General features: G+C 48.3%; 1 long non-coding RNA gene across 1 annotated transcript in view; it reads right to left on the reverse strand.

The window, feature by feature from the left end:
- LOC114901964 overlaps positions 1-27,074 on the reverse strand; it is a 300,220-nt gene that overhangs the window by 14,047 nt on the left and 259,099 nt on the right. The window contains exon 2 of the long non-coding RNA XR_003795326.1: positions 9,500-9,617. This is a non-coding gene — a long non-coding RNA (uncharacterized LOC114901964). The remainder of the gene's footprint in view (positions 1-9,499; positions 9,618-27,074) is intronic.

Here is a 27,074-nt window from a genome sequence, read left to right on the forward strand (position 1 = left end):
TCGCGGAGCTTGGCTCGCGCTGGCACGTGTCGCTGAGAACTCAAGTTCACGCTTTCCTACGCTGTGGCTGGGATTGCCTTGTGAAGGACGACACTCTGCTCATGCGCGGCCACAGAGAGAAACCAGGGAAGAATCAGGAGACGAGAGCTAACTCAAGGATTCGACTGAGGCAGAAGAAGAAATGCAAGAGCAGACAGGGTTACAGGGTCAGCTCGGTGTCCAGGAGAGTCCACTGCAGCCCTGAAAAATGGCTTTACTGGGCCACAGAGGAAGCAGGGTAGGAGGGGTCCCAGGCAGCCTGGAGGGGTCCAGTGAGGAGGACAACAGATGTTAACTTCCGGGCTTTTCAGGACTGACAAAAAAGTAAGAATAAGACAGAAGCCAATTCTGCTTTGAGGGTATTTGACAAACCAGATGAACTTGACCTTCGGTTCCAAAGGCCTCTTGAGGAGCTTGGAGGATGAGGGACAAAGCTGAAGCAGGGGATTTAGGAGGAGCTACTCCCACAAACGTTTACTGTCCTTTTACCAAATGACTTCAGATGAATTAGGAAAAGTACCTCCTGTAAGACTCGACATTTTCCATCTTGTGCAGGAGGGGCGAAAATATCTGCCATGAGTTTTCAAAACCAAAAGCCATCCTCAGACATTCTCAGGTTTGCATTTCAAATTCACATGACCAAGATGGTCCATGAAATCTCAAGCCAAGATTCTGGTTGACTGTGACCTGGACTCCGTAACACATCCAGGCGTCCGAAGAAGCCACTTGAGAGACCAACCTTGAAACCAGGCCTCAGAAAATGCCCACAAATGAAATCCCAATATATGTGAGCTCACACTCAAAAATGCACAAGGAGTGAGTCGCCATGGACAAGACACCACAGAAGGGGCTCACACAGAGCGTCACCTCTGCACAGACTCCGCTGACTGGGATTTCCAGACACGTGATTGCTCCGTTCGGTATGGAAGGATGTTGGATGAGCCCAGTGGTAGTATCAGGAGTGTTAAGGAGTGTTCCATATATACCTGGAAAGTACAGCTGACAAGCACTGTGGACTGAGTGCACGTGGGATGAGAAAGACTGAAGTCAGAGGTGATTGTAAGGGTTTGGGCCTGAGCATCTGGAAGGATGGACGTGCCATTTCTGAGTGGGGAGACAGCAGAAAGGAGGCGACACAGGAGTGAGGGGCGGTCAGGCCTCTGGGCCACCGTGTTTGCACGACGTGCCTGCCAGACACACAAGTGGTGATGTGGGGAACACAGACCGCAGGGGACACTTGGGGTAGACATATGGGTTTCAGACATGATTTTTATCATCTTCAGCATGTAGTACTAAAGCCATGGGACCGAGTCAGGTCACTAAGAGAACAAACGTACATGCAGGAGAAATGGACCAGACTGATTCTCGGAAAAGGCAACTTTCAGGCACCAAAAGATGAATAGAAACTATGAAGGGAATCTGAGGACTCGGCGGTTTGGAGACGGTTGTTGCCATGAGGAAGAGCAGTGTCCCTGGAATGGGGGAAGGGCAGAAGGCGGATTAGAGGGGATTTAAAAGAAAGTGGGAGAAAAGGAAGATTAGGACAAGGCGAGGAAAGTGTTTTGCAGAGTTCTGCTATAGGTGAGAGCAAAGTGGCAGCCGCTGAAGGCTATGTGGGGTAAAGGGATTTTCTTGTTAGGATGCAAGAGGGGAGAGCATATATGGCTGCTGATGGCAAAGATCCTACGAGAGATGAAAAACGCTGATGGAGAACAGGGATGGGGCAGTGGCTCTGTGGCTGAGCAGGGGAGAAGGGCTTTCGTGTACAAGCAGGGGGTTGACCTTGGGTAGGAGGCAGGACGTGTGATCCCAAATCTCAGGGAGAAGGTGGTTATATGCGTACAGATCCCCTTAGGCTGGGCTGGAGTGTTGGGAGCGGAGAGGAGGGTTCGAGATAAAAGAAGAAAAGGCCAAGGAGTAGTCCAGGGCAGCGGGAGGGTGGAGCGATCAGGAAAACACGGTAGGGTTGTGGGACGGCCCTTGAAGTTCATGGTCATGACCCCAGGCAGCAAGCGTCAGGAGCTGGAGGTGCCAGAGGCACAAAGCAGAGAACAGAACCAGCCCAGACAGGAAGCCAGGTGGGGAGCAGCTCAACGGGGATGGATGGTCATGAGATCACATAAGGGAATGGGGAGAGCAGAGCCACGTGGGAGGTTGCACAGAGCTGAAAAGATCTGAGACTTGAAAGAAGGACAAGGGAGCCCTCTTGACACACGCACACTGGTCCCCACGAAGAGAAGTCAAATAACAGAACATAAAAATATTTCCAGATGTAACTTAAACTTCCCAGGAATAAAGCAAATCTTGACTCTGCATCTGAAATGTCACACAAGAGCTAAGCAAGCAATGACATATCGCAAAAGGTTAACAAAGAGAAGATGTGATAAATACCCAAAGCACGACCTAAACTAGGCATCCCCAGTATTATCACACACCTGTGGGTTAAGCAAAACCAATATGATAAACTCCTGTATTTAAAGGAAAAGATGACACCACAGAAGCACACCTGCAACAGTGATTCGGAAATCTTGAAAGTAAAAGGATGGGCAAAAAATACCAGGCAGATCCAGTTCACATTAAAAAAGAAAAAAAAGAGAAAACCTGCAAAAATTACCAGGACTATTCTGCAGAAGAGGAAGGGGTGAGAACTCATCTTTTTAGATGCTATAACCCCTGTACAGCTGCAGCTATTCAAACTGTATTATATTGGAACATAAATAGATAAACAGGTCAATGTAACGGAACAGAAAGTCCACTAGCAGAACCAAATATATAAAGAATTTAATGAAGAGCAAAGGTAGAATTTCTCCAGTGTTGCAGTGACTGGGTTGCCATTTGGAAAAAAAAGAAAGAGAGCGCTTCTCACTCCTTACACAAATATAAGTTCCAAAATGATAAAAAGTGTTACAAGTAAAACCCAAACTATCAAAATATTATAAGGAAACACAGGGTGAATGTTTTCAATCTTAGTGTATGGAAGGCCTTTCTAACTATGACACAAAATTCAGAAACCATAGAAACTGGGAAATCCTACTCAACAAATATAAAAACAATGATCTTTGGAAGGAAAATTTAAAAATACAGTCAAAAGACAAACTAGGGAAGTAGAAAATATTTGCGGAACATATCATAGAAAAAGAGATAATTTTTGATCTACAAAGTTTTTTCAAAAAGAAAAAGTCAAATAACACAATAGAAAAAAACCCAACAACACAATAGAAAAAAATGGTCCTTTTTTTAAACATGCAGAAAAAAAAATCCAAAGAGCTCTTATGCATGTTAAAAGAAACCCGGTATCACTCAGAGGAAGGAAAATGTGAATTAAGAATATAATGAAATAATTTTTAAGGCCTGTCAGTTCGGCAAAGAGCAAAGTACCTGATTACATATCAGGCTGGTGGAAGATGGGGAAACAGGCCCGTCTGCGACTATCACCACAGTCAGAGTGTAAATGGATACAGCGTCCAGGGGAGAAAACGTGGTAGTATCTATAAACATTAAATTCTCTTACACATTTCACCCAGCAATTCCACTTCTAGGAATTTATCCTTCATACGAGAATGGCATATATACAAATATCGTCAATTCAGCACTGATTTTAACTGCAAAACATTGAGACCCGCATAGGACACAGGTTCAGCAAATGTTACAGCTATGCAGTGAAATACTGTGCCGATGTTTAGAAGAATGACACAGCTTTAGATGCCTTATATGAAACAAAGTTCCATTATAATTGTTAATCATTTTTTTTTTTTTTGGCTGCAGTATGTGGGATCTTAGTTCCCCGACCAGGGATCGAACCCATGCCCCCTGCGTCAGGAGCACAGAGTCTTAACCACTGGACCACCAAGGAAGTCTCTATAATTGTTAATTAATTGTTAATGCTACCATCTAAGAAAATCTGCAGGACATATTGGTAGAGAAGTATATGTAAATTTATATTTATATACATACTATAGAGAACAGTATAGAGGTTCCTTAAAAAACTAAAAATAGAGCTACCATATGATCCTGCAATCCCACTCCTGGGCATATATCCAGAGGAAACTCTAATTCGAAAAGACGCATGCACCCCAATGTTCACAGCAGCACTATTCACAATAGCCAAGACATGGAAGCAACCTAAATGTCCATCGACAGATGAATGGATGAAGAAGATGTGGTGCATATATACATTGGAATGTTACTCAGCCGTAAGAAAAGAATGAAATAATGCCATCTGCAGCTACATGGATGGACCCAGAGATGATCACACTGAGGGAAGTAAGTCAGAAAAAGAAGTATCATATGATATCACTTATATGTGAAATCTAAAACCAAAAGATACAAATGAACTTATTTACAAAACAAAAACAGACTCACAGACATAGAAAACAAACTTATGGTTACCAAAGGGGAAAGGGGGTTGGGGGGGAAGGACAAATTAGGAGCTTGGGATTAACAGATACACACACTACTATATGTAAAATATATAAACAAGGTCCTACGGGGATGGATGGTCATGAGACCACATAAGGGAATGGGGAGAACAGAGCCACGTGGGAGGTTGCACGGAGCTGAAAAGATCTGAGACTTGAAAGACTTGTACCTATAGCACAGGGAACTATACTGAACATTTTACAATAACCTGTAAGGAAAAAGAAACTGAATAAAAAGAAGTATACATATATGGGGAAAAAAGAGTGTGTGTGTGTGTGTGTGCACGCCCGTGTGCCCACGTATGTGGAAGGGTCCAACAACACAGTTCCAGGGAGGGGACCAGGTGACGGGGGTCAGGAGTAGAAGGGGAAATTCTTTTCACTCTATATTTTTCATAATTTAAAATTCTGTACCTAGGCATATGCTACTTTAAAAACGCTCAAAACATAAATTAAGCTATTTTTGAGAAGTGAGTCCGTCAGAATTTCTGGCGGCAGGAGGTTCTGCATCCTGGTTGAGTGTTCAGAGATTCTGGACGAGTGCGGCCTAATCAAATCACTGTGTCACAGAACATAACCAACCCTGGACTGGGTTCAAGTCAAGCTTGCTTTTAAGTGGGGCTGAGCGGCCCCTCCACTAAGTGATGGTCACATGCATGTCGTAATCAATTGTTGGCCAAAGCAGCTGGGACCCACCTTAGAGGAATAACAAACACCTTCTTCTGTCCTACATTTTCTGTAAATTTAGGACAGATCTCTGAGTGACAGGGCACCTTGAGCAGAGTCCTACCTCTGTAGGGGGGACGGGGGGAGGTTGTATTTTTTATAACTTCTCCCCGTTTGCTATTCCGACATCTGTCTCTCAAGCTAAATGAACTTCCTTTCTATTGAGAGAATGCTTGCTGACGCAACCCCTAGGGCCCCTCACGAAGTCTCTGTGTCTTTGCTTTCCAGGTATCTGCCCTCTTAAGCCAAACCACCAGCCTGTGTGATGGGAAGAGCAGTCACTGTGGCTTCCCTCAGGAAGTCTCTGGACCACTCTTGCTTTTCACTTAGTCTCAGATGAGGCAGATGAATGAGAAAATCATGCCCCCAGTAAAACCCCTATAAGCGTTTCTGTGATTGTCTCAAGGTAGGTGTGAACACTAGTGAAAACACGGGTAAACTAAAGCTTTTGAACGGACTGTAAATGTTCCTGGTGGCCAAGGATAAAACTAGAAGGTGGCTCGGCGTCATTTGTGTCTTCAGTACGTTGTCACAGGTCGATGGACGGGCAGGTGTGGGCTTGAGGGGGCGCTGGGATGGAGCTGGAAGGCTCTTCGGGCACCAGGTCAGGACACTCGGCGGCTGGACCCGCTGCGGGTGGGACGGGCTGGGTGACCCTGTCCATTCCGGATGTTTCCCTGTTATCCCTCCATTAAGCCCAAACCACAGAATGCTGCCCCCTCTCCACTTTCCTTCTCCCCTTTAGAATTGCTTTTACTGAATTCCGTTGCACTCTGTCCCTGTCCCTTTGTGGGTGCGGTGACAGCCCTGTGCAAACCAAATAGGTGGTTGTATGATGATGCTGGCATCGGGGGTGGGCATGGGAAGGCAGGCCGGCATTCGGCACCCTCTCCCCAGCCCCAGGGAAACGTCCCTGGCAACCTCTCCTTCACTGAGCAGCTGGGGTGACGCTGGCCTCAGAAAAGGGGAACTTGGGAAAATGCCACCGTCTCTTTCTATTTTGGCTGTTAGTACATCAGAACTCAATCTCTGACCCTAACCTAAAGATTGTGTAAGATCTATGACGTATTTCTGTGTCCTGCCCTGATGCTTCCCCCTTATCCGGAAATGTGAGTGTGCGTGCACACCTGCACCCACGTAGACACGACACACACATATTCCTTAAAGCATTTTTCAATTAAAAATGATCTGCCGTTTTGGGGGAAATGTGGGGTTTTAGTTACATGAGGACATGTCCCCACGTCCCTTGTCCCCAGCCCCGTACTCTGTGGCCCACATTACCAGGAGGACTGGGGAGGGACTGGGCGACAGAGCTCCAATCTTCCACCACGAGACCCGGAACCCAGACAGGTGCCCTAGTGGTTCAGGTGAGGGGAGAGCCACGCAGTCCAAGAGCAGCGGGCGAATGCAAACACGCCTTTCCTGAGCCCGAGGAAGCAGATGCTGGCCGGGGACCAGGCGGCTGTTCTTGCTGAGTCTGAAGAATCCCTTCAAGAGCTGGTAATGAGAGATGCTAAAGCCCGCACTGATTACAGACTGCGGCAGAATGCAAACGACAAAGGGGACGGCGCTCGGCGCTGGGGAAGCAGCGCGGTGCGACCACAATGCAGATGGGGAAGGGAAGGGGTGGATCGGGGCAGGGAGACCTTCCGAGATGGACGTGGGCCCGGGGGGGCAGAAGGCCCCCGGACAGAGGGCCGTGCGAGGTTCCCGCCACACAGGGGAGGTTCGCACGAGGGTCCAGACCATCACGCGTGGGGAGGGAGAGGGCCTGGCACCAGGAGTGGTCTCAGCCTGCCAGGCATGGGGGAGGGGTCTGGGGAAGGTACGACCACTGCCGACAGGGCCAGGGGGGGGTTGCGAGAGGACAGGAAAGAAAACCCTTGGGTTTCTGCCTTGCAGACGTTGCCGGGGTGCTAATGCCGGTCCCAGGGGAGCTCACAGGGCCCTTCAGGAGAATGTTTTGGGCGGGAGGCAGGGAAAACGAAGGAGAAAGTCAGACAGAGGCAGGGTGGCCCAGCGGGAAGGGCCTCAGGAAAGGGGATTCGGGTCTCTATCCACTGCGACCATCCCCTGAATGACTCGCCCATCGACAGACAATAAACACAGACATGTTTCCAGCAGCTCTGACATCCGAGGCGGGCTCCCTACTCTACAGTGCTGGAATACAAATGTTCATACTGACACTGATGGAGATGCTAATACCAATACTAACACTAATACTGGTATTGGTACCGATGTACTACTACTGAGTACGCTCATACTGACAGCTAATGTTCGTGCTGACACTGACCCTTGTAACTAGTAGTAACGTTCATGCTAATGCTCTCACTAACGCTCACCCTGGTACCCGTACTGACCCTGATACTGGTGTTGATGCTATACCCAAAGTAATCCCAATAGCTAATGCTAATATCAATGCTAATGCCCACTAGCATCAATACCAATGCTAGTACTAATGAACCCGCGTGCTAACCATGGCTAACCCTAACATAGTCACTGCGTTAGCTATCAGTACTACTTCTAGTAAATAGCTAATGTGCTTTACAAGTGTGAAAGCATTTAGTCTCCATGACAGCCCACGACAGGGCATATAACTATTATCACCCCCAATTCATTGATGAGCAAGGGGGACACAGAGGGGTGGCAGCATGAAGAAACACCCGGAAAGGGGCTCTCGGGTGGTGCAGGGGGCAGCGACACGGCCAGCGTGCCCTCGAGCCCAGTCTGTCTTCCCGCGTGGACAGGCCCAAGGCCTTCCCAGGGTGTCCTCACATTATGAAAACAGCAGCTACACATAGGGGAGGAGGCATGTAGCCCAGAGCCCATCCTGCGGCTTTTGAGCTCCTGCCCTGACCCCCTCCCGCTCTGCTGGAGCCACTGACCAGAGCCTCTCGGGCCAGCAAGCGGCTCCCCTCAGGACCCACCCCGATCGGCCACTTTGTCTGGGAACCTTTTGGCACATAAGTTAACATGTCACTGTGTTAACTTATATTTACAACTTCATAAAACCGAAATACAAAAAAACAAGAAAGGCAACCAGAAATAAGAATCATGGCACCTGGCTCGGAAGGACCATTCAAACGCAGGCTTCAGTCGCTCTCAGGTCCCTTGACAAGTTCACACATAAACAGACCAGGCCACCTGGGCACTCAGGGTGGGCGTGTTGGCACCGTCTGGAGCAGCTGAGCCCCAGTGAGCCAGTCTGTCCAGGTGGGACGACAGAGAACCGGCTGAGGGCCCTTTGAAGCATCACCATGGAGACAAGCTCAGGTAGGAGAGTGACTCCGGGACCCAGTGCCCCTTCCCCAAATCGACTCCCCACTCACCTGCCAGTTAACAGTGCTTGACCCCTTAGCGGGAGAGGTTTACTTCTTACTCTGAACGTTGGAGCTCACAATAAAATGCTATGTTTATGTGTGAAGTTGTTGAATCTACAGACCTGTCTATTCATCTGGTAGGAAAGGCATAGCCTGGAGTCTCTGAGCTGCCCTCCGGTTCCCCAGGGAACACCTGATGGGGACACTCGGAGGAGGGCGAGGGCCAGGATGGGGGCTGGGCTGGGGGACAGCACACCTGCTTCACACTCACCAGGGAAAAGACAAAACAAAACGGAAACTCGCATTTTGCTGGGGGGAGGTAAGGAGAAAATCATTGGAGACGGTGACCTTGCTTTCATAGCAAACCCCAAACGGGGGGTGGGGGGCAGGAAGTGCGCCCCGGATGCTGCCCTGGGGCCGCGCAAGGCCGGATCCCTGGTTCCTGGGCGCCGGGGGACAGGCGTCAGCCCCGCAGCAGCCGGACCTCACCTGGCTCCCCAGGAGCACGAGGGTCCCTAATTGTCGCGGACACTCAGCCCTTCCCACAGCATGTCCGGAGCATGGGGGGCACTTGGGACGCTGGCTGGCCCAGGGAGCCACTGTGGCTTCAGACCACTTGTCCACATGTCTCCATCTGCTGCCCCCGGAGGATGGGAGTTGGTTCATGCCAAGCGCAGGGTGGGGGCCGCCAAACGGGGCTCTTCCTGCGCACAGGGAAGAGCGGACGGGAGGCGGCTCTGTCTGTCCGGCCTCCCGCTGGCCCCTGACCCCAGCTGAGGTCACGGTCACGTCACTCCCTCCGCCCAGGCTCAGAATCGGCCCCCATCCCTGAGAGCCGCTCTGCTCCTCGAGGGCGAGCGCCTGGCCCCGTGTGTGTCTGTGTGTCTGTGTCACTAGCGGACACACCGGACGAGGGGGGACACTGGCTCCCTGATGACCGTCTGTCGGGGCCCACGTGGGAACAGCCTCCACCCGAGGAAGAGGCCGGGTTCTCACCCCCAAATGTCCACGAAACGCTGGTCCGCACATGCACTGAGAAAGCGCTGCGTCATCTCTCCCTGTTCCTGGATTCTGTAGCAGCACAGCGTTTAGTACCCACGTCCCGGAAAAGTTTCTGCAGGGAGAAGAGCACGGTTTCACTCTTCCTGAGGTGAAAGAGTTCATTTTGGGTAAGCCACGCCACCCAGCCTAATCCGCTGGGGCTGTAACTGCGCTGATACTGACAAGGGACTCTTTTCCTCAGTCATGATTTAGGTCACAGCTCCCTCAGATTGGCTATTGCCATGGCAACCAGAGCCTCTGCCTTTGCACAGGGACGTGTAATACTATTCCTCTAGGTAAAGGAACATGCAGAATCCTATAAAAGATGCCCAGCTGACACGAGCACGGCCACCCCTGCACCCTCAGCCCCCAAAGAAGAAGTGTCAACACCATCTCACCTTGCTCAGGACCCGTTTCACTTCCTAAAAGATTAAAATGTTAAAAGCCATCACTTTCCTGGGGGGCTCCTGGAACTAAATATAGCCCATGTTCCATAAGGTCTTGGAAAAATCAAATTAATGTAAGATTATCAAGGCTCAGAGCACGTGTCTCTTCCCCGTGGTTTGTTGAGGTCTCTGAGTGAACTTGGGGAGGAAGAAAACCCCCAGCTGTCAGGGCCCTCCCCGCAGCCTGGGGTGCACGCCCGCCCCCACCCCCACCAGCTGAATTATGAAGGGCTCTGTGTTCAGCCGGTGGTGACGGAGCCCCGTGCTGCTCACCTGGGGCATCGTACTCAAAGGCGTCTAGCAGTTACCTGACTGATGCCAGGAAGCCCTCACTGAGCAGTTCACGTGACGCACACCTGGAGGTTTAGGGACCACAGCCTAACACCGCCCCCCCCAGCACCGCCTCTCCTGCAGCCCCACCGAGAACCCACGTCTGTGCGAGCGCATCCCAGCCCAAACCTCGTGTTCCATTTAGAAAACATGGAACAGGTCCACAAAGACTGCCTGATGGGTCTGGCACGTGGGGCCCCAAGAAACACCTTCCAGAGAGCAGGAAGGTGACGTCAGGGATGCGAAGGACTTGGGGAAAGGTGGCTCCCGGGGGCTGACGAGAAGGCACTGATGGGATTCCCAGTAACGTTTACCACATGCTCATTCGTAACAGCCCCATAATGAGGTACAGTTACCTTCATCTCTGTTTTAGAAACGAAAGTGCAGAGAGGCACGTAGGTAAGCTAGCAACACTAACTTGATGCCCCAGAGGTCAGTCAGTGCTGGGAGAATTCTGAGACAGCTCACGATTCCTGCCCCGGTGTACATGCCCCATGTGGTCCGCTCTCCTCCACTGCGGGGAGGCCTGTGACCATGATGGGCATCCCTCTGGGATTAGGTTTTCTTTTGTGGCAAAGGAGACGGGACAGGGCAGATGTAATTAAGGCCCCAATCCAGCTGCCAAAGGGAGACTGTCCTGGGTGGGAGTGGCCTGACCTGGTGAGCCCAGGCCGACCCTGAAGAGGTAACTTGAAGTCAGGGAGCCTCTAACTGACCTTAAAGAAGCAAAGTGCCCAGAGTCCCACAGCTGCGAGGAAGTGAATTCTGCCACCAATCACGTGAGCTTGGGCAGGATCCCATGCCCCACATGAGACCCCCAGCCTGGCCCAGACCCTTGAGTGCAGCCTCCTGAGGCCCAGAGCAGCGTCCAGCTGAGCTGAGCCCAGACTCCTGACTGGCAGAAACAGTGAGATCAAAAATGTGTGCTGTTTTCAGCGGCATGGTGTGTGGTCGTTTGTTACACTGCCACAGAAAACAAACACATTGGGCCTGACACCAAAGTGCACGCTCTTAGGACTCAGATTTAACTGCTCCCCTCAGTCTGGGACTTTCCGCAAATTGGGGTGGCCCCTTGATGAAGCATCTGCCCTGCCGTGTGATGTGCTCCGTGTTTTTGAAGACAGTTAAGAGAGGCTAAGAGACAGTCTTGAACTTCTATGGAAAGAACATAGCAGTGGGAAGATTAGAGCATCTCCAGGTTTTATGGTACTTTTGAGAACTACCATATAATGATAATTTATTCATTTGAGAAACTCAACTCCATGGCTCCAACCCTTCCTATAGTATTCACGCACTGGAAGTCAGGAAGCTTAGAGGCTAAGCTAGACCCCAGCTCCTAAGACAGGTTGACAGGTTGCTCGATGAATATTCTTCAGTGCTTGTATTAGTCAGCTTTGCTGCAATAACAAACAGCCCCCAGATCTCAGTGACTTGTTTTCCTTAGGTTGTGTTGGCTGCTGTGGCTCTTTCCTATGCCTTTTCATTCTGGGATCCAACCTGAAGGAGCAGCCCCACCCCACCCCATCCTGGGACACATGGTTCTTATCACCTGGGCAAGAGCAAGATGTCCAAAGCCCACCAACTCCCACCTACATGCCACTGGCCCAGTGGGGTAGGGGCTTATCCCACCTGCAGGAAGACTCCGCACATCTCTCAGGAATACAAAATCCTCTAACGGGGAGTGTGAACAGTCACTTGGGGACCACATTGCTGACGACAATATGTTTACAAAACTGCATGTGTCATTAATTCAGTGACTAGACTTTCCTGACTTCACTGTAAATTTAATTATAAATATTCTTACACAATCTTTCTGTAATTTCCATTCATAGTCATTTTCATGGATTGACTGACCTTAAGGTTAATTTAGAATATTCAATTCCTATTTCTGCTTTTTTATTTACCTTTTCACATTTCCCAAGTGTTGAAAACTGCCAGGGATTCCTTATAACTTTAACACGGTCATAACGCTAATTTGAAAGTTTTAAGGGCATCTACTCTATAATGATAGAGGGCCATGATCCAGAAACCTCAACTAGCTCAAGTCGCTGAGAACTCCAAGGAAGCGAAGACAGCCCCTGGGCAAGCAAAGCTGAGGTCGGAGATTCCTGCCCCAAGTTTACACACTTGACTGTAAGAGAAGCTTTCACAGGCTTTATTCAGACCCTCCATAATTTCATTCTACCGAGAAACAAAACAAGGTTCATTGTCCTGTTTCCTCCATTACAACAGAACTACAGTGAATTAGGAAAGAAGGCAGGGCCGGGGCAGACCATAAGATAGATCATCTACCAACAGGTTAACAGTAAGAAAAGAGAAAAAACTGTAAAAAGTAGCTTCAAGACTCAGAGAGCAAAGTGTCTGAGATCATCTCACATACAGGAAACTAGCCCTGTGGCTTCCACTGCCAAGGTCTCAGCAAACACTGACGAGCACTTGGCCCGGCCAGGTCTCAGTGAGGATGGTCAGTCAGGGGCTACGTGTGGTGGGCGCTGCCTTTGAGCCTCTGGTTTTCTAGGAGGTTGGGCAAACGTTGGTGTTATCCATAGGATTTCAAGACAGAAAAAAAAAAAATCAGCAAAACAAATAAACAAGTGTCGAGGCTCTAAGATTTGAGATCTTGAAAAAGGGCAAATCTTGCCGTGTTGAAGACATGGGTCATTTGGGGAAGAAGAACTAGCCCTATAAGGGCACTGAGAAGGCCAGGGGCTGGAGAGTCATCAGCTCAGTGATTCCGGAACCCAGGTCCTAGCGTCAGGCGAGCGAGGTGGGCAGAGGGCCAGCCGAGAAGGGCCTCTTGCCAGAGTCAGGGGGTCGTGACTTTATAGACAGTCAGGGCCCATCAGAGGTTTTCTACCATAAGAGTGACATAATCAGATTATATTCTTAAAGGACAGCTCTGTTATCAGAGTGATGGGTAAACTAGAGAGGGGCCGTTTTGTAAGAAAGAGGCAAACTGGAAAGCTACTGAAATACTCTAGGACCCAGAGTAAGTGATGGACACGGGAGGGAGAGAATGGACCCCAGACGTATTTCTCGCAGAATCCACAGGCTTCTGTGGGAGGAGAATAGAGGCAGGAGTGAAATCTGACCTGAGATCTCTCTTCCTCTCTTTTTTTTGGTGTTGTTTGTTTGTTTTTTGGCTGGGTCGCGTGGCACGTGGAATCTTAGTTCCCTGACCAGGGATGGAACCCACGCCCCCTGCAGTGGAAGTGCAGAGTGCTAACCACTGGGCAGTCAGGAAAGTCCCTGACCTGAGATCTCTTGAGGGGCAAATAAAGTGATGTCTTGAATCGTGACGGAGACCCGGGAGGTCCTGAAGTATTTGGGAGAAAGATGGTGAGTCCAGGTTTGTTAATAGTTTACTTGAGATGCTTGTGGGATGCTCATGTGGATGTTTCCAATAGAAAGAAAGGTCAGGTTTGGAATTCAGGAGAGACAGCATTTCAGTAATTGTGAACACATAGAGATTTGAATAGAGATATCAAATCCAGATAGAGAATAGAGACATCCAGAGGGGACCTGGAGAAAAAGGATGAAGGGAAATCGGGGGTCCATCAAGGTGCTGAGTTAGTGACGTCAGGAGACAGACGATCCAAAGTCCCCACGTAACTCCCACGCCTGCCCTGCTGGCCCACACTGAGCTCAGCGGCACCACCCACCGTGGCAACAACCCACACTGCTCTCCCCCACTCTCCAGAACGGAAGTTCATCGGCACCATTTCTGCGTCACTGGCCAGTGGCCACTCGGTCGCATTTGGCTGTTTGGGACTTGGGAGGAGCCGTGCTCCAGCTCTAGCCCACAGTGTGGTTTGCCTGTGAAAGAAGGCAGGACCTGGCTGGCTCAGCGCTGCTGGGTCATCAGGCACGTTGGTGATCTAGGCAACAGGGCCTCCCGTACAGAGGTCACAGAGAGGCTCCATCCCAGAACAGAGGACCACGAAGACGCCCTTGACCTGGAAGGAGGTCACTTAAGTGAAGGTGGGTCTGGACAAGCCCGAAAGGGTCATATAGATACTGTAAGTGGAGCAGATGAAAGTCCGAGTCCCCAGAAGTCCGAAATCCAATGCAACGAAGGTACTAAGTGGACCGAGCACTGGCCGTCACATGAGGAATTACAGAAACACAGCGATGTGACGAGACAGCCCCACCTCCACCAGACACCAGCGAGTGGGGGAGACGCAGATAGGGAAACGGCTCTGCTGGAAAACAAGCAAGTGCGGCAGGAGAGAAAATCAATGAGGGACGAGGAAAGGAGAAACCCATTCTGGAAAAGTGCCTAAAAGTGGATATTTTAGCTCTACTTTCAAAAGCCAGACATGGACAATTCAGCTCAGAGACAGGGTACAAGTTCAACAGGCTGAAACTATGGTGGTGGGAACAGGCTGGCAGGCGGGGGACTCAGCAGAGGCACGGCCCTGGGGCGCTGGTGGCAGGCCTTCGGCCATGGAGTTGTCTGCCGGGCCTGGAACACAGTGGGCTGGGAAAGTGAGGCTGGGCTGACGTCAGGCTAAAACCAGAAGAGCTGAGCACTGACTTCTAGGTGACCAGGTGCACAGCCTGTGTCCGTCACAAAGCACCACAAAGAGAGTGACCCACGGCGACAGACACCCATGGCCTCCCAGTTCTGGAGGCCAGAGGTCAACATGTTGACAGGGCTGGTTTCCTCCGAGGCTGCGAAGAAGCCTCCGTTCCACGCCTCTCCCCTAACTTCAGGGGGTTGGCTGGCATCTTTGAGGTTTCGTGGATTGTTGAAGCGTCACTCCCATCCCAACCTTCACCCTCCCATGACGCTGTCCTTCTGTCCCTGTCTGTGTCCAAATCTCCCCCGTTTGTGAGGACACCAGTCATTCTGGGTCAGGGCCCACCCTAACGACCTCATTGTAACTTAACTAATTACAGCTACAGCGAACCAATATCAAGGAAAATAATCGACAGCAGTAGCCAATCTCTGGCGCTGTCTTCTCCAGATCCTCCCCCACTCTGCCTCCCAGAACTCCTCTCCTTCCCTCCTGACCCGCCCCTCGCCACCCCCCAGGTCACTCCCCAGCTCGGCGGTCTACCTTGGCAACTACCATCTCCCACGAGAAATCCAAATTTATGAATGCCCTCCCCCTCTGCTGTTTCTGTGACTTCCCCATTACAGTTTCCAGGAAAGTGTCAATAAGGAACTCATCCTCCAATAAGGTTGGTATTTTATGATGAAAGTTCAATAATCATCAGTGAGGGCTCGGCCTACAGAAGCGGTATTCCGTAGCTGCAGGTGAGGTGGAGGTGGTAAAAGATTTTGGCTGCTGAGATCAGTGCACTGGCTGAAGGCCTGGTGCCCGGGAAACTGCTCACCAGGGACCATGAAAACCGTAAAAGGACACAGAGGACGGGCTTCTCGCGAGAACCGCTGTGCAAGTACAGACAGCGAGCGGGCCCAGGGAAACGCCGGCGTCCCTCGAGACTGTCATTTTTATCCATACAAGAGACATATAATAACAAGTTGAAAAAATGGAAATTAAAACTACCATAACAAAGCTATTCTGCGCTTATTGAACTAAGAGATACATTTGCGGCTTGCTCTGGTTTCCAAATCTATGCTGGTCCCCTGAGAGGAGAAACACGCTTTTGTTGATTTGTCAAGACGTTCTTCCCAAGCGTGAGGATCATAATAGAAGTGATTGATATTCATGTGCTGCACGCGCGTTTCTCTCGCATCCCCGTTTCATTCTGTGAAAGCAAACCAGCACTTAGCCGTCTATTCACAGAGATGACGAGTCTGTATCAGGCCCGGGGCTGCAGAAGGAGGGATTCCTGTGCCATTTCCATATGAGGGATGTTATCTGCAGACCGGAAATTAGGAACCTTCCAAAATAAGAAGCTGAGAGTGTAAAGATACCAGCCAGACGGTCAAGTTCACGCTCACCACATTATTTTGGGAAAGAGAGAAGCAGGAATCCTTGCCACAGTTCAGGTCGCTGGTGAGAACACACCAAGTCCCGACCTGGACCCAGGTTGCCGGCACTTCGCTGGCACCTGGCGCCTGGCCTCTGATTTAAGCGTTACCTCCTTATCTGCTACGTGAGAAAAACAGCCACCCGGTTCGCACCGCCTCTGCACCCTGAGGATGTGCACGTCCTGCAGGTGAACGCACCCGGCACGGACAAACCACACAGCACAGGTTCCAAGAGGAAGCTCATTCTGCAAGCTTTATCCCACAGCGGGCGTCCAAGGCCCATCAGGGAAGTGAGAGGCCCCCTGGGGTGAGTGTTGGCCCTTGATCGTGACAGCTGAACCAGAGGGGTCCAGCCCTCAGGGGACCTCGCTGGCAGGCTGATTCGGCAGGTGACCTGAGAGCTCGGGCGGTGGGGATTATTCTCTGTGCCCGACACGGCCCTGGTCCAGCACCTACAGTGACTGGGTGACATCGCTGAATGGATGATTTAGGACATGATACACAGATGGAGAGACCTGGGCCGGGGCGAGGATTCTGAGACGAGAGACAATGGGCAGAGATGCAAAGGTGCTGAGGGGAAGCCCCCTCCTGGAAGCTGGGACCTCAGGCAGCTCAACAGTCTTGGCTCCGTTTCCCCCTCTGTTCAGCAGGGAAAGAGAACCCGCTGATCTGCGTGGTTCCTTCCAGCCATGAATTCCAGTGACAATTCTGAAAAAAAGGCAGGCCGGCAGGCAAAGCTTTAGTGAAGGAAGCTCACACACAGACAGGGCCAGGGAGAGCAGGTGTTTCCATGAAAACCCCCGGAGAGTAGGGAGATGGTCCCTCACCTTTGAATGACGGGGTAATTAACTTACACCTTCATGGATGTGTCACAGAGGGTTAAGACCACTACACAACCAGAGCACGGAAGACCCTGACCATATAGCCAGGGACGTCTCACCCCTTTAGAGAAAACCTAAAATGTTATTAAAAATGGAGCGTTTCAACCCTAGAAGGTAAAGTCAATGGCAGAATGTAATTATCTATAAAATCACGTTGGGTGTAGAGAGGAGATGGGCTTGTTCATGAGTTCTGAGGGATTTGACGACCCCCGACACTTCTAGGATGAAAGCCAAGGAAACTCTTTGTGTCTGTTAAGAATAACGTTGGCTGCCAATGCCAGTCGCAGTGGCTTCTCTGATGACAGTACTATGTGACGTAATAAGAGGAAAGGGGGCAGAAGTGTCCACGGTTGGTCCAGAGCTCGGTGCGTCCTCCGAGCATCCCACGACCTCCCCTCCGCTGCCGGCCGCACGGAGCTGCTCCAGGCACCGAGTTCCCTTCCTTACACACACACCCAAGGTCGGAAGGAGGGAAGGTCTCTCCTAACAAGGGCACTCATTTTTGCCACGTGAAGCCTTGGGGACGCTCTCCACTGGCCCCATCACACATCCAGGCAGAACTGGAGAGCGAGTACTCAGCAGCCGGGAGGTCCAGGACCGCCTTGAGCGTGGTTCTCAACCCCGGTCAGCAGGCGATGTCCGGAGACATTTTTGGTTGTCACAACGGGGGAACGGGTGCCGTTTGCGTCTAGTGCGCAGAGGCCAGGGATGGTAAAAATCCTTCACCACACAGGACAGCCCCATGAAGGAGAGTTATCAGGCCCCAAATGACAACTGTGCAGACTGAGAAGCCCCGGCTTAGACCGACCAGGATTTGTCTCCTGGAAACGAGGGGTCTCCAGCAGCTCTGGACAAATGTCCACGTTCTGTCACTGGGAGAGGGCTGGCAGGGGTACCTGCTGGGTGACTTACCAAGAGTGGCTGCCACCCCTAACTTCTGGAGTGTTTTTTTAGCTTACGGAATGTGATGTCCAAAGAGAGGACCACCTGGAAATGCAAGTGGGCATGAGAAAGGTCAAGACAATCCGTACTGGGAAGCAAAGCCCTTCTCCAGACACATCCCTGCCCAGATTCAAACGGGAATAGTGGGGACTGACACCCTATCCTTCACTGAGACAAAGTCTCAGAGAGGAAGGTGGGGGAGGTAGGAGGTAGCCTGACGAGAACAGATAGAACGTCTGTGAATAGCAGCTGCCCGTGTCAGGCTCTGGGTTGAAGGCTGTACAGATATTCACTCAGTCAGTCCTTACCATGACCCTAGGAGGTGAGTTCTCCTATTTTCCACATTTTACAGTTGAGGAAGGAAAAACGCCCAAGGTCACTCAGCTCGTAACTAGTGAAGCTGGGGTCCAAAATTGGCCAAGCCAGCTCGGGAGGAACCTTCCTAAGCATGCAGCTTCCGTGATAAGATGAAGGTTGTCTAAAAAAGAGTGGACATATGTATATGTATAACTGATTCACTTTGCTGTACAGCAGAAACTAACACAACATTGTAAATCAACTCTACTCCAATAAAAATTAATTTAAAAAAAGATGAAGTTTCTAGTACATTAGTATTGTTTTCTTATACACACACGTTTCTCTCAGTCCCTAGAACAGATTTTCCCGAATGACGTTACATTCCGTGGACAGGAAGGGATGTTTAAGTGCAGTGTCTGCTCCCTGGTTCCCCTCTTCCTCCTGGTGGCCACGATCCCATCGGGGATGTGGTTGCAACGTCCAGACCCCTCGGGATGGGAAGGCCTGCTTCCTCAGCTGAGGGGAAGTTTCTAGGATTGCTTCATCCAAGGTCATCCTTCCTGAGGCAACCTGCATCCCACAGCCAGCCAGGAACAAAGCCCACAATCCCGGCCCCAGCCACTACCAGCTCTCAAGGACCATCCCAGCCTCAGATCTCCAGTGAGTTCAGCCTCCCTCCTCTGACAGGTGGGGGTCCTGGAACCACTCCTAATTCACTCCCTGCTTGCAGACTCTCTGGAGGTTCTCTCTAGAGAACCCACTCACAATAAACAATGCCCCTCCTCTCCTCTCCTCTCCCACTCTGAGAGTGGCCGGTGGGGATGCAGAGCTGGTGTCCACACCACAACACGTGCTGGCCCAGCATTCACACCTTCTCTCCTTCTCTCTCCTCGACCTGTCTTAGCACAGCCATAAATATTTATTGTTGATTTTGATTTGCACACATTTTACTCTCATTACAGGAACCTCAAAAAGTGAAAACATTTTTTGATCGTCCTTGACTTCCCCTGAATAATTAATGTGGGAGTGCCCATAAATTTATGTAAAACACTCTTTGACTTTGTTTTTCTTCTAGAACCTGAAGTTGCCACCCTCTTTTATAAGCTCCATTTTAGTGCCTAGCTGTGATGTGCTTCCTGGCAATTTTCTCTCTAGCCTTGATATACAGAAATCAAGCTACTCAAAATTTTGAAAAATGCAATACATAAGCCTAATCTCTTCAAGGTAAAAGACATTTATGAAATATGTTTATGCTGTACAACGTGTATGTTATGTTTTTTGTTGTTGTTCAAAATAAGCAGTAACTTTAAGAGAGTCAAATTTAGTCAATGACAGAATGGGCTCAGAGACACATCTGCCACCCTTGGGGAAGTCAGTGACGGCTGGACACGCAGCCATCAGGGGTGTTAACAGTGTGATTCCTACAACGAGGAATTATACCAGATGGATGTGCACATCCATTTTGACCTTAGAACTCTGAGTGCATGGCTATTTGCATTTCTTTTTTTTGAGAATTGATTATTCATGTCCTTTGCTTCGTTTTCTAAAGATGGTCAGCTACGTTCTTTCAGGCAAAAATGTTTACCTATCAGATTGACAAAGGTTAAAAATTAGCAACATGCAGCATTAATAAGAACACGGGGTAAACTCTCATGCACGGTGGTGGAATATAATAGTTTATAGCCAAATAACCTTTGGAGAGAACTTTAACATCATTTATAAAATCAAAAATGTGTGTAGCATTGCACCCAACACTTTCTTCACTAAGAATTTTGCCTACAGATAAGCTCACACAAACAGGCCCGGGTGTGTCTGTGTCTGGTTGTGACAGCAGTATGTGCAATAGCGAAATATTAGAAACAGGTGTCTCCCATGGAAGCTACTGAAATCCCCCATGATACAGTCACGCAGTGGAATATCTTAGGGCTCTCTGGATGGATGGGGCAAATCTGTGTGAACTGCCGTGGAGGGACAGCCAAGGTGATTCACAGACCCAAAGGGCAAGGTGCACAATAAGGCTTATATTTCTATGTTTAGAGAAATGATAACATGCACACACACACACGCTCACTTGACAAGGTGCCCAAGAAGTGCTTAATAAAGGAAGTGATGGTTAATAAACAAGAGGTGACGCTCACTTTTTCCTTTATATTTTTCTCTTCTAATTTTATCTAGACAACATGTACTACTTTTATATTTTAAAAAACTAATAAAAAATCCACAACTTCTAGGCTTCCCTGGTGGCGCAGTGGTTGAGAGTCCGCCTGCTGATGCAGGGGACACGGGTTTGTGCCCCGGTCCGGGAAGATCCCACATGCCGCGGAGCGGCTGGGCCCGTGAGCCATGGCCGCTGAGCCTGCGCGTCCGGAGCCTGTGCTCCGCAACGGGAGAGGCCGCAACGGTGACAGGCCCGCGTACCACACACACACAAAAAAAACAAGACAGCCAGACACTTTCGATCACAAAGTGAAAAAAAAAAAAAAATCCACAACTTCTAAAACTTAAAGCTAATGAAGAGCAAGTTAAAAAAGAGGAAAAGTAATCACACTTTGAACCCCAAAACAGTATTTTGTAATGTTTATAACTAATTGATTTTATTTGATAACATTTCAAGAAATTAAAAAAACTCTTTTTATAACTTAGGCTTTGATATAAGTCCTGCAGCCACTGACTCCAGGACACTGTATGTCAGCTCCCTGGGAAAGAAGGGTTCACAAATGCACAGGGCTGTCTGCACTGACTAAGAACTTTCTGGTTGTTAAAATTTATTCAAAAATTATTCCATGAGTTATTTTTACTGATGTTCTGACTGATAATGATTAAACCACGTAAAAGTTAAGCGAGTTTACCACGGGAGGAGGAAGCTAAGTCAGATTGAGTTGACGTCCAGACAAACAGCTTATTCTACTTCCCACGAAAGGAGAAGTCACTTTGCTGCTGAAGCTCAGGCTGCTGGTTGCCTCCCAACGTTTATTCTCCTTCTTCCAACAGCCCCTAATTTTAGCAAGACAGGCAACCACCTGCTATAAGCGTCACATTTTTCTGCCTCCTTAGGAGCTGGGTGTAGCTCTACAAATAAGTCCAATGAGATGTAAGTAGAAGTGCTGAGTGAAACTTCTAGAAAGATGATTACGGGAAGCCAACTCAGCTGGAGGAACAGCTCTTCAAGCATTCTGCTTTTGCTCCTTTCTGTGGCTTGCAACACAAATACGATGGCTGGAATTCCAGCAGCCACCTTTCACCATGAGGTAAGCTGAGGATGGAAGCTGGTCCTGAGGAACACTGAGTAGAAAGTACAGAAAGATGACCCGTAATATACAGAAGCTGCCAAACTATCCATGGACTTACATATATGTGTACTTTTCTCTGAGAAAGAAATAAATTGGGTGGCCTCCAGTTCCAAGCCTGGCTGCTAAAAATCTTCTAAGGGATCCTCTCCCCCCTTCCTTTTCCTATCTGCTAGCTAGTAGGGGAGAAGCGGCCCTCGAATACGGCAGTGCCACCAAAAGGAAGGAGCCTGAGCCCCCTAGCGATTCCATGGGGCAGAGGCTTGCTCCCCTCCCTCTAGACACACATCCCCTCTCCACCCCTCACACACCACGGACTGAGCTGAGAGGGAAAACTACGCCTGTATTGTGTTAAGCCGCCAAGTCCCCGGGTGTTTAGACTCAGCCCTCCAATTTCCGCCTCTGTCATCACGCGGGCTTCTCCCTGAGCATCTGTGTCCAAATTCCCCTCTTCTTATAAGGACACCAGGCACAGTGGATTGGGGGCCACCCTACTTCAGGATGACCGCACCTCAACACAGGAGAAAGGTGACCGACTGCCACAACAGATCTCAATAAAAACACAAGCCCAGAACTGTAAGATGTGGAGTGGGTCATGAGGCAGGTGGTTAATTCAAAGGCTATTTGAGCCACACCAAGTGGGTCGCTGTTGGCACACATGACAGCAGGCTGGAGATGGTGGGAATGCCCCCAAATGTGAGATGTTTATAAAGGTCTTAAAGCAGGTTTGGCCAGGAGACAAGTTGATACGGAGAAAAAGAAGAGAAAAGCTTTTGTCGAGATGGCTGAATAAGTGTGTGTTCACTTTTCATGCTTCCTCAAATCCTACTGAAATGACAATAGAAGAAGACTTAAGTTGAAAAGGGTTTCCACCAGCAGACCTGGGCCGTAAGGAATAGCTGGGAGACATCCAACAAATGGAACCAGATCGAGGATGAAACCTCCAGGGAACCAGCGTTCCCAAGCAGGTGAAAGAAAGAACATTTTTAAAAGTGAGTCTTCCCAGCAGAACTTAAAAGAGCCAGAAGCAGAGGCCATGAGGGCTGCAGGAGGGAGGAGTCCGCCGACACCGCGGAGATGTTGCTGGTGCGTTCACCGTGGGGCGGGGGGGCAGGGCGAGGCAGCGCTGGCTCTCAGACCAGCTGGCCTGGCGCTTTCAGCGAGGCAAATGCCGCAGATGGTTTTAAAGGGTGGGTCCTGGCAGGGAAGACCCCGGTGGTAGGCTCTGGGGCCCGAGAAGTGAGCCGCGCCCAGGCAAAGCCACAGCCATCGTGAGGATGGGTGTTTCCCAGGATCCCCACAGCCTAAGGATGCTCACTGCTTTCACTCCCATCCTCCCCTCCCGCTCTCCCCGAGCCAGAGCCCCTGTGCCCTCTGCAAGCAGAACTGATTCCTGCTGGCTGGAGACATGCCCTCCCACGTGTAAACCCCTTCGGCCCACACCCTAGTCCAGACAGCCGACCCACACAGAGGAGAGAAACAGCAACATTGGAGAAAACCAGTGACGTGAAGGAAGGCACCCAGCTCATCACAAAAACAAAAATATCTCTTTAAGGAAAAAGAGCTGTTATAGTAATGGAGGAAAGCGAAACAAAACACTGATAATTAAGACATTCAGAGAGATTGGAGAGGATATTTCATGCATACAAATAGAGCAAATGATAGGAAAAATAATTTAGCAAATATCTTATGAATTAAAAATATGATTGTACAAACAAACAAAAATCTCAGTAGAAGGTTCCGTAGCAGGAAGAGGCAGATGAAGGACGTGTTGTGAACTGGAGGCTGGCAGGGGGTGGGCTGGGAGTGGGGGGGGGGGGTGTGCACAGAAGCGCAGAGGAGAGAGCAACCGTGTCAGAGCAAGGTTCATACAAGTGGGTAAGAGAGGCGCAACCTTCAGCCACTGTCGGACAGAGGAGGGTGTGAGCAAAGAGACACCAGGAGACTTACTGTAAGAATGAAGGCTCAACTCTTCACATTGAAAGAGCCCACAGGTTGTTGGGCGTCATCGCACACAGACACAACTTAGTAAGATGTCTGATCATCAAGATTTGAAAACAAAAAACACAGATTCAGGAAGCAACCAGCTTACTTCCAAAGGTGCACTGATCAGACTGATGTGAAATTTGTGGTTGACAAGCCCTGATAGATGAGGATGAAATAATGTCTTTAAATTTTATTAGGAAAACGATTTGAAACCTAGAATTTGATACCTAGTTAAAATTTAATACAAGCACAAAGACAAAACAAAGATATTTGCAGACTCTGATTCAGAAAATTCACCAATAGTTAAATCTTTCTGAAGGAATTGATAGCAAATATGTTCCAGCAAAAAATGACAACAAAAATAAAAGGAAAATGCACAAGATAACAGGATACAGAAAGAGTAACAAACAAAATTGCTCAGAAAACCTAAGGACATATGCTTAATTGTTGAGAGCATGGCTGGAAAATGGAAAAGCAGTTGTTAAGAGCTGATTGTTAAGAAAGTAAGTGCATAGTGTAAAAACAAACAAACCGACCCTAGAACTAAAATCCCTGATGATTTTTAATAGAGGCAGTAGCTGGGAATAAAGAGAAAACCCTAAAATCCTCTAAGAGAGCACAGTCATAAGCAAAGTATCCTGAATCTAACTTCTCAACAGCAGCCCTGGAAGCCAGAAGCCAGTGGGGCAAAATATTGGAGGGAATTTATTTTCAGACTAAAACTTACGCCCTTCGGAACAACCAAAAGTGAGAGTGAAATAAAGACATATTCTGGCACAGAAATCCTCGAGAAACTTACTCTTTCTCAGGGAGTTACTTGAGGGTGTGCTCCCGCACAACAAGAGAGGACTCTAATAAAGGAAAGTGGTGGAATCCAGGGAACAGAAATTCCTTCTCCAGTGAGGGGAGCACACTGACGAATTCAAGCTCCGAAATGATGACAATGGAGCAGGCCCAGAGGTACTGGACCCTCTTGGAGCAAGAGACAGAGGAAGCCAGGAGATAACAGAACTGATGGATTTCCTGACGCATTCAATCAGGTTGAGAGTGTTACAGCTGAAGGAAAGTTTGAGAAGGAATGTGTGATAAATATAGAAAAATGTGAAATTTGTTGTCTTAGGGGCAGGGGGATGGAGGGTAGAACTTGAATGCTGTTTTCCTTGTTTTATAGTAATATGTTTTCACTTTTAATAATAAATACACAGGTTGTTTCTACTGGGATAAACAATAATGGAAAAGAATGTTTAAAAAAGAATGTATATATTGGCACAAGGTTGTAAATCAACTATACTTCAATAAAATTATTTCTTAATTTAAAAAATAAATACATAGGTTACTTTGATCAAAATAAAAATTAAATTAAAAACAAAAATATATTGGGGATGAGGGGTAGATTCATTTTTCCAGATTATTCCCTATTCAATAAAAATAGTTTTTAGATATATAAGAAGGTTTAATAGACATTAATGTTTGTTCAGGCACTTCACACAGTGGAGATCAGGCTAAAATGACTGATTGGCAGGAAGAATGTGGAAGACCAGGAACAGGATCTCTGAGAGGTCCCCACGAGGATGGGTCTAAAGGAGACTGGAGTTGAAGGTCGCGGGCTCAGTGAAGCCACAGCACCTGTTCAGGGAATGAACAGCAGGACCAGCGGAAGGGGGAGACGTCCTCGGAAAGGTGTCAACATCTTCAGTCAACACAAGGGGACACAAGACATTTGTTAGACCAGGACAACAGAAGTGATGGAAAGCACTGTGATCAGACGTCAGTCTCAAAGGAGGTCATCTTTCTAAGAGTGGGGAACGTGATGCTTGGAACTGACGAATTCTTGACAAATGGAGCTTAGTAATGATAGAGTGGCATGCCTGCCAAAAGGGGAAAGAGCTCCAAGTTTTTTAAATTAAATTATATATAATAAAGAGTTAGTGCTTTCAATCTCCAAAGGATTTTAAACGTTCAGAAATTCCCTTCCCAAAGAATGTATCTACCTCCTTTCTTCCACTAAACAATCTATTTTTAGGCAACAGCAGAAGAAAAAGTGACGGTATCAGAGTTCAGAGGATTTTCCTTTTTTAATTAGTGGCGCTCTCCTCATAATTTCTAGTATTTTTCCCAGCAGCCAACGCATTAAAGCCGCATTTTCAGTTTAAATACGCCTTGTGCGCTACTCTAGAAACCTCTTCACCATTTATAACGTTGTTTTTATGGGAACACGTGTTTAAATTAAAGTAACTGAATTACAAATAAAGTGTGAAGATGAACATTTTAATTTTAATAAGGGATTTCATGTTTATATGAACATATTTTTGTTCAATAAGAAAGCATCTGCCTACTTTTTGGCCAATAGCTTATAAATAATACTGAAATGTAACCAATCCATCCAATGGTCTATATTCTTCTCTTTCTGACTTTGAGTTCAGTGATCCCCAGCAGCCATGGGCAGAGAGAAAGAGATGAGGTGACTTTGGTTACGTAAGGCCCAGCCCACCCCAAGTCCCAGGAGCAAGTCTAAGAGGTAGAAACAAAACTGAAATTATTTTCATGAATCTGCCACTTTTCAAATTTTACTCGTGAGCATACAGGACTGGTGAGGACCTCTCTAAACTGTAGACAGTCCTATCCACCCCCTCCACTCCCATCACCACATAAGCACTCCAGTGCCCGGGTATCTCTCTCTTGATTTTAAAGATGCAAGAGGGTGGACCCTTTAACGAGTACATAAAATAACTGTGGGAACAGTGGATTCCAATATTGATCAATTTGGTAATGGGAAAGAGGCATCAACATGTTCATTATAATGCTCTATACTCAACTATTCTTTTTGTTCCTCTTTTATTTCCTTTTTAATGTTTCATGGCAAACTAAATAGCTAAGAAATTGCAAATGCGGAAGAGCACATAATTCTTATTATTATGTTTAATTAAATAACACTCTCCGTGACACGTCACGGTAATTATCTCCTTTCCCCTCACTCTGCTTCTCCCGTTAATTTAGTTCCTAAATTTATTTCTGAACTATGGGCCTTAATAGATAGTTACTTTAATGAGGTGTTTAAAAATGCATGTATTGTTGATCGGCTTGCTCTTAAGATGCGTTTGGAACGTGGCACAGATTTCAGGTAATTTAAAGGAAAGTCCACCATTTCTCAGAAAATAATTGAGAAAGTAATGGAATTGGTGTTCGTGATGTACTCGTGAGCCAAGCCTTAGCAATTTCCTTTAAATACTGGTTTTTCTTCTATTATGATCTTATCTAATTTGATTTCCTTTGTCCACCAGCTAGGATCCAAATGCTTTGAGGGTTTTAAAATTATGCTGTGCTGGGGAGTTCAGCACAGGACAGAACAACCATGCTGGCGCGAACCCCAAGACCGGTCAGGACATCAGTGGATTTCATCCTTTAATTGGGCTGACA

This window comes from Monodon monoceros, unplaced genomic scaffold (assembly GCF_005190385.1).
Source record: "Monodon monoceros isolate NGI ecotype Baffin Bay Population unplaced genomic scaffold, NGI_Narwhal_1 Super_Scaffold_2, whole genome shotgun sequence".
NCBI classification, from domain to species: domain Eukaryota; kingdom Metazoa; phylum Chordata; class Mammalia; order Artiodactyla; family Monodontidae; genus Monodon; species Monodon monoceros.